We start from the raw sequence: 9,106 nt of genomic DNA on the forward strand, positions 1-9,106 counted from the left end.
TCTTTGGGGCACTGTGGCCAGGGCCTCTCTAGATTGTACTCATTGTAATATACCTTGGGGTTGATGGAATCAGGACCCAAACTGATGCTATCAGCCTGGAGTGAAGTAGACATTTGGAGTTTGCGGTGTCGGGCTATAATTTGGACACTAGTGTTCAGAGAGGCCTTAGCAGAGTAGAGATAAGAGCCACTTTAATAATCCACATGGCTGGCCCGCATTGTCTTAGGTCTTGTGATTTCCCTCAGAAGGCTGCAGGTACTTGCTTAGTAACCCTGTGGACAGCCTGGTGTCCTCACATTCTGAATGAGCAAAGAGAAAATGATTCATTCAGTTGTTTTGATAAATACCTGCCCTGTAATGACACAGGTCCTGCGTCCTATCTTCACCTCCCCGCAGTTGTAAAACATCAAGGACTCCTCGATGTGATTAAAGAAGAGGAAAACAAAAACAGCAGGAGGAAATGAAAAGCTGCTCTTGAACTTTGACGGCAAGTTGACTTCTTTTGAGTAACGAGGACGGTTTTCCACTTCGTTATTTTCCCCCTCCCCCATGATTTACTCACCTCCTTTCCATCATGTTGCCGTTCATTTTTATTTCACAGTTCACACAAGCTGCCACTACGAATAATTAGCATTGTTTTAAATCAATAACTTTTAGATTACTCTAGTGTTAGTAAAAGTAATCTGATTTTTATAATTATTCATAATTGTTTTTGTGATTTCGTTTTTTTTCCATTTTGTGGCAATTATCTGTCCAAAATGCATGTTCTTCTTATCCTTAACCACAGGTTAGACCACTGAGAAATATCCTGTGAGATTTGAAATTGCATTTAGATCATAGCACATGGCTTGGAGGCTGTTGATGTTTTTTGTATTCTGCTCCTGTAAATGAATAGCGCCTGTGACACCTGTAGTGCTCCAAATCTGTCTTGAATTGACGCACCCCCAACAGGTGGAATTTATCTTCCGCTCATGCCAAATAACACTCACTGCCATGGCGATTGGCTGTGTGCCCAGCTATCAGTGGATGGCCAGCAGCAAAATGATGAACCACTGAGTAAATATACAGAGAGATGGGGCAGGAAGTTCAATAGCTAATTGATTCATTATATGTATTATATCAAGAAGTTGCTTCGTTGGATTTTTTTTTAAAGACTATTATTCCATCTGACCACTCAGGACGCTCAGGACGTGTTTGCAGCAGCAGCATGTCCCCCCTTAGATTACTCTTGAAATCAGTTCCAGAACACCTTATTTGTTGGCAATTTGAAGGAGTCCACTAATGTGGCAATCATTATTGCATTGCAGAAAGGACATGGGTAAGGGTTTGTCAAACGATCAAATTAACGTACTGCTTACTTCACCTTTCTCTTATCGGTTCTGTAGTGATACACAATACATATTGATGACATGATGGGTGCACAAATCAAATTTCACCTCTAAGGGGTAGTCTGAACACAAGCAAATAGCCATGGTTATTGGTATCATTGTTGTGGTTATTTAATTAATAAGCTCATTGTTTGGGCATTGTAAAAATATAATTATGTATTATATCATGACCCAAGGCAAGACCCAGATGCAGACACAGGAGGCAGATGGTTGGAGTCTTACAATGTTTATTAATCCAAAGGGTTAGGCAAGAGAACAGTCGTGAACAGGCAAAATGGTCAAAACCAGTTCAGAGTCCAAACGGTACCGAATGACAGGCAGAATCAAGGTCAGGGCAGGATGATCAGGCAGGATGATCAGGCAGGATGATCAGGCTGGATGATCAGGCAGGATGATCAGGCTGGATGATCAGGCAGGAAGGAAAGTAGTCCAGAGTCAGGCAGGGGTCAAGACTGGGAAGATTGTAAAATAGAGAATAGCAAAAGGAGGAAAAACGGGAAAAACACGCTGGTTGACTTGACTAACATACAAGATGAACTGGCCCAGAGAGACAGGAAACACAGGGATAAATACACTGGTTGACTTGACTAACATACAAGACGAACTGGCCCAGAGAGACAGGAAACACAGGGATAAATACACTGGTTGACTTGACTAACATACAAGATGAACTGGCCCAGAGAGACAGGAAACACAGGGATAAATACACTGGTTGACTTGACTAACATACAAGACGAACTGGCCCAGAGAGACAGGAAACACAGGGATAAATACACTGGTTGACTTGACTAACATACAAGATGAACTGGCCCAGAGAGACAGGAAACACAGGGATAAATACACTGGCCCAGAGAGACAGGAAACACAGGGATAAATACACTGGTACAGAGAGACAGGAAACACAGGGATAAATACACTGGTACAGAGAGACAGGAAACACAGGGATAAATACACTGGCCCAGAGAGACAGAAAACACAGGGATAAATACACTGGCCCAGAGAGACAGGAAACACAGGGATAAATACACTGGCCCAGAGAGACATGAAACACAGGGATAAATACACTGGGGGAAATGAGCAACACCCGGAGGGGGTGGAGCCAATCACAGGAACAGGTGAAACAGATCAGGGCGTGACATATTACAAGAAATATATGTGATTATTTATTGACAAATAGGAGTACAAAAAAACTATTGTATTTGGGAATTTGTATTATGTTTATAATAACGAGTGTGTAGTGAGCAGCAAGAAATGGAAGCTAAATGTCACAGCAAAATCGCCCAAAATGTTTCCAGGGCTGATTTCTGGTCCCAGTCCGTCCATTTTGAAACCCCACACATTATCCTAGGCCTAAATTCAATCAATTCAAGCTTTAACACGTGATAGCCAACAACACCCAACGACCTGTGTTTTTTTTGGCCGTGTCGGAGATGTAACTGCGTTAGAGCTTTCAAATTGGTGAGCGGCTGCTCGTGTGGTCATTGCCACGAAGCCACACTCGTCCCACTCCCATTAGAAGTTCAGAATAAGAAAGTGAAGGATATATAGACATAATGACAGCCAAATGGAAAATCATTCAACAAAATAATGAGTATTTCTATCAGACTAATCGAGGTGTTGATAATCTCACATTCCAGTGTTCGAACGTGTTAACAAGGCTATATGGGATTCCTGCTAATGCGACTCCATGCAGCCAATGGCAATGTCCGCTCAGCAATGTCCTCTTAATTAAGAGCGTGTGCTAAATGACTAAAATGTAAATGTACAATGCCGAGAGCCACTGGTGGATCTGACAGCTCCAACACAGTTCCGGCTCCAACACTGCCAAATCAACCGCTATGTGAGTGTCGGCTAGTAGATCTGATGGAATTGAACCCCCCAGTAGATCTAATAGAATCTAGCCCCCAGTAGATCTGATAGAATCTAGCCCCCAGTAGATCTGATAGAATTGAACCCCCAGTAGATCTAATCGAATCTCGCCCCCAGTAGATCTAATATAATCTAGCCCCCAATAGATCTAATATAATCTAGCCCCCAGTAGATCTAATAGAATCCAGCCCCCAAGTAGATCTAATATAATCTCGACCCCAGTAGATCTAATATAATCTAGCCCCCAGTAGATCTGATAGAATCTAGCCCCCAGTAGATCTAATATAATCTAGCCCCCAGTAGATCTAATATAATCTAGCCCCCAGTAGATCTGATAGAATCTAGCCCCCAGTAGATCTAATATAATCTAGCCCCCAGTAGATCTAATATAATCTAGCCCCCAGTAGATCTAATAGAATCTAGCCCTCAGTAGATCTAATATAATCTAGCCCCCAGTAGATCTGATTTAATCTAGCCCCCAGTAGATCTGATTTAATCTAGACCCCAGTAGATCTGATAGAATATAGCCCCCAGTAGGCTATACAGCCTTTTTGTTAAGCAACATTGTAGAATTGGGCTCAGAACAAAAATGTATAAACAGCCCTGCTCTGCTAGAAAACCTTTCAAAACGCTGGAGCCAATTACCACTGGAGTCTGGAGCAGATGTAAGCTTCCTCTCCCCCTTTTCACAACTTCCTAAATTGGTACTGGTGATGAGGGCTCCCCACTGAGGATGATAATGAGAAAATTAAAAATAGATAAGCCTAGTTGCCCAATATCCTTGCTCTCAATCAATTAATTTTGGCTGGTTTTCATATATATCATTCTTCTTCATTTTTCAAATGCACTGGGAAATATCCTGTACAAACAGACAGACAAACTATTTCTTCTAGTTTTGTATTAGTCCATGATGTTTTAAATATTTTACTTTTATTTAATATTTAACTAGGCAAGTCAGTTAATTAAGAACAAATTCTCATTTACAATGACGGCCTAGTTGTTGTCGAGGGGGACTCAAACACTTGGGATCTTGTGTGACCCACTCATATAACTACTGCTGTTGTGTTGACAGCAACTGCAGACTACAGCCATACCTCCAGTTTTGTATAGGCAGTTGAATGTTTTCCCGCCTTTCTTTAGCGTAGCGTTAGCTCGCTACCTCAGATTGAATGAAGAGCACCAGAGTTTAGCTGAGTTTAGGCTTTTTATGACGATCGGCGATAGATAATGGTAACATAGCCATCTAAACTAAACCTGCCGACGCCATAATAATGACAAAGGGGTGATTTACTTTAGAAATGCCATTCTAGTTCCAAGACACGTTCTGGCATCAGTCGGTTATCATAACAAGCATAACATTGGAGTGACAGGCTGTGAAATCCATGACTAGAAAGCTCTACAGGGTCAGGATTAGAATTCCAGGTGAATTAACTCTGAAGTGCTGATCTAGGATCAGTTTAGCCTTTTAGATCATAGTAAATATGATTATATGGACACGGGGAGACCTGATCCTAGATCAGCACTCCTCCTCTGAGACGCTTTGTGAAAACAGGCTCAACATAATCTAAAACAAAATCAAAACAAACCGCAAATGCATCTAACAAGTTTGTAGAGTCACAAGCTGTATGTAGTCATTGCTTGTGACCAATTATCGTACCAATTACACTTAATAACAATTACTTTAATATACTGAAGTAAACCTAGTGAAAATGTCTTGACTACTTCTGACTTCTTCAAATGAGGGGACGAGATGCAAAAAGTGCTTTTATTTCGAAACGGTAATGATATGTATGAAAATACACACAAAAAATGTAAGGTGACATTCTATATTCAAATCTAAGAGGGGAGTGTATGTAGAGTAATCTGTGAAAAAGTGTGAAAAAAACGAGACAAGTTCTTCAAAGATCTCGAAATAGTGGACACTAAAGAATTTATTAGCTGATAATGATCCATTAACGGAAAGCGTCATCCAATTCAACAACACAGATGAATGAAGCGCCTTATGACGGACATGATGAGGTAGCCTATTCCTACACTTTAACACTTATACACACTGCGGGTCTGCCTCATCACCACAGAAGACAAAAGTCTGTGTTGCAAATGGCACTCTATTATCTTCTGCTCAAAAGTAGTGCATTATAAAGAACGCACACTAGGTCACGGTCGGTCACGGTCGGAAGACGGAAGCCACGGTGACTCAAAAGCTCGTAAAATCATACGAGGCGGCCAGTCATTGTGACAGAGTGATTTATATTAAGGTCACACTTTGTCTCTGTAATGTTCCACAGTGCAGAGTGGGTTGATTATACAATTGAATTACATAGACAGTGGTTGATGGGAATTAGACAAATAATAGACAGAAAAGGGAGATGATTATGCACGGACATGTTATTTGCCCCATCTAATATGATGAGACCCTCTCTCTTAAACCAGGCCTGGGCAATTCCAGTCCTCGGATTGGTGTTCCACTTTCCTCCCCATCCCTAGCGAACACACCTGATTTAAACTAATTGCATTCTAAACTGAAGATCATGATTAGTTGATTATTGGAGTCAGGTGTGTTAACTGGGGCTGGGGCAAAAGTGTGACCACCAATCAGGCACCCCGAGGAGTTTCCCAGGCCTGCATTAAACTCTAAATCTGAGGGAGGGACACATGAAAACTGTAATTCTAAAGTGTTTGTCAGAGAAACATATATATTTTTTGTTTTTGTTTATTGTTCTAGCATGAGAGTTTTTTTCAGATAGCAATGAGCTTTTCAGTGGTATCACACTTTCAGGTAATGATTGATACAGAGGGAAGAGAGGGATTAAATAGCTATAGTTCTTTGGGTTGGAGTCTGTCTGGTGGTGCAATGAGCTGTGCGTCTCGGTCAAGAGAATGAGAGTAGGAGGACACTTGCACCAGAGGGTGGACATAGGTTAGAAAGGTTGGACATTACAGAAGATAACCCTCTGTAGGTCCAGTTTGTTACTCATGTCATGCACCTTGGTTGAACTGAGAGCTAGCAAACAGTGTTAGGTTTTGCCTGAAGAGGTCATGCCCCAAGCTTAATATGTCAATCTTTACTGTTTGATTTATTATGGACATTTGAAAATATTAAAACGTAATTTTAGAATGAGTTTTACAATGTTGTAAATTCCATGTACATTTGTCTTAGATGCATGTAAATGTTAGATATGAGCATTTCTAAGGCTGCTGAATTTCAGAAAATGAGAGTGATTGATTGGTTGTGAGATCAAGTTGTTTTTGAAGTTTAAAATGGTTACATAATCTAAAATCTAGCATGACATTAGTAAGCGTGCTGACATTCGCTTCTTGATCACAACTATCCTCACTAATTTGACTTGTAAAGCACAGGCAGGTAGATGGTATATGGACATCTGCATTGCAAAACCACTTTAGCTGAAACAAGGGAGGGCATTGATGATTTTAACAGCATTTGGTCTAAAACATCTATTCTCTCAATGTTCACGGTACATAATTTTCATTCTAAATATTCATAAGTATACCTTCCTCAAACTATCACTGGTTGGATATTGACAATGCACCACTTTTAAGGCAGTGTATAAGTTTATTGTTAAATGCACTGTTCGATTCACCTTATAGACAGAAACCTCGACTCAAATTATTCCAGTTGTCATAGTATTAAATTCAATTCACACAACATTGTGAATCTTCACAAAAGCAAACAATTAGAAACAAAGCATCATGAAATTAAATTAAGTTTATGAGAGTTCAACAAAGTAACGTATGTTTTGTAAGTTTTTTTTCAAATTTTATTTTATTTAACCTTTATTTAACTTGGTAAGTCAGTTAAGGACAAATTCTTATTTACAATGACGGCCTACTCTGGCCAAACCCTGACGACGCTGGGCCAATTGTGCGCCGCCCTACTGGACTCCAAAACAAGGCCGGATATGATACAGCCTGGATGCAATGGTGTTAAGAAACAACATGGGGACAATGTGTATATTTCCTCTTTCATAACTCAAAACACTTCTTCACAGTTCAATGCCAGTGTGAAAGAACTGGATTTACGTTTTGCTACCAGAAAAAATACCACAACCCAACCAACTGCTTCTTGACACAATGCCCACTTAACCCGGAAGCCAGCCGCTTAAGTGTGTTGCAAGAAACACCTGGTGACCGTGTCAGCGTGAGCTGGGCCAATTGTGCATGGGTCTACCTGTCGCGGCCAGTTGCAATGGAGCCTGGACCAAGAATCTATAGTGGCGCTGCTAGTGCTTTAGACCACTGCACCGTTTGGGAGGCAGCACATATCACATTTAACTGATTGTTGTCTTCATTGAGCAAATTTAGTTTCTATCCCATTCACGGAGGAGGTTAGGAGCTCTGCTGCAGATTCAGGCTTCGCTGTCTGGACGGGACAAATGCCTGCAGACACTGCAGCTCTCCAAGGGCTGGGACTGCAAAACTTCCCGTTTTATCTATTTCAATCGTAAAATGACCTTCGTGAAATACCGGCACTTTTTAGCCGCCCACAGAAAGTATCGTTCAGGTCAAAAGGTCAACAAAGAGGTCATTAATCGTTCACTTGATTTTCATTGTTTAGCCTGCCAACAATGGACATGCTTTCCAAAATCCTTGTCTATTCCATTTCCACTTTTCTTCTGTCATAGCAACTGACTATATTGTCAATCAGTACAGTAGGATAATCGTCTTGGGCTCAACACTCCACAATTGCTCAATCATTGTCCCCTTTCTTTGTCTAAAAATTAACAGTGCAATTTGTGTCAGATTTTCCACTCAAGTGTTATAAAGGGTTCCATCAATTATTTTAAACAAAAGTTATATAAAAGAAAGAAAAATGTTTACTCATACCAACCAAAATGACAGAGGCAAATGACCAATTAATCCAAATGATTAATTTTTTATCTACATTGTTTCTATGTTTCTGTATGTACAGTGTATTCAGAAAGTATTCAGACCGTTGACTTTTTCCACATTTTGTTACGTTACAGCCTTAAATAGTTCAATCTATACACAATACCCCATAATGACAATGAAAAAACATTTTTTATAAATGTTTTCAAATGTATTCCGAATAAAAACAAATAAAAACAATTACAAATAAAATAAACAAATATAAACAAATATAAATAAATATAAATAAACAAATAAAAACAATTACATAAGTATTCAGACCCTTTACTGAGTACTTTTTGAAGATACTTTGGCAGCGATTACAGCTTCGAGTCTTCTTTGGTATGACACTACAAGCTTGGCAAACCTGTATTTGGGTTGTTTCTCTCATTCTTCTTTGCAGATGCTTTCAAGCTCTGTCAGGTTGGACGGGGAGCGTTGCTGCACAGATATTTTCAGGTCTTTCCAAGGATGTTTGATCTGTTTCAAGTCCAAAATCTGTCTGGGCCACTCAAGGACATTCAGAGACTTGTCCCGAAGCCACGCCTGCATTGTCTTGGATGTGTGCTTAGGGTCGTTGTCCTGTTGGAAGGTGAACCTTCACCCCATTCTGAGGTCCTGAGCACTATGTAGCAGTTTTTCATCAAGGATCTCCCTGTACTTTGCTCCGTTCATCTTTGCCTCGATCCTGACTAGTCTCCCAGTCCTTGTCACTGAAAAACATCCCCACAGCCTGATGCTGCCACCACCATGCTTCACCTTGGGGATGGTGCCAGGTTTCCTCCAGATGTGGCACTTGGCATTCAGGTCAAAGAGTCCAATCTTGGTTTCATCAGGCCAGAGAATCTTGTTTCTCATGGTCTGAGAGTCTTTAGGTGCCTTTTTGCAAATTCCAAGCAGGCTGTGTTGTGCCTTTTACTGAGAAGTCGCTTCCGTCTGGCCACTCTACCATAAAGGCCTGA

The sequence above is a fragment of the Oncorhynchus masou genome, chromosome 17, assembly GCF_036934945.1.
Source record: "Oncorhynchus masou masou isolate Uvic2021 chromosome 17, UVic_Omas_1.1, whole genome shotgun sequence".
Classification (NCBI taxonomy): Eukaryota; Metazoa; Chordata; class Actinopteri; order Salmoniformes; family Salmonidae; genus Oncorhynchus; species Oncorhynchus masou.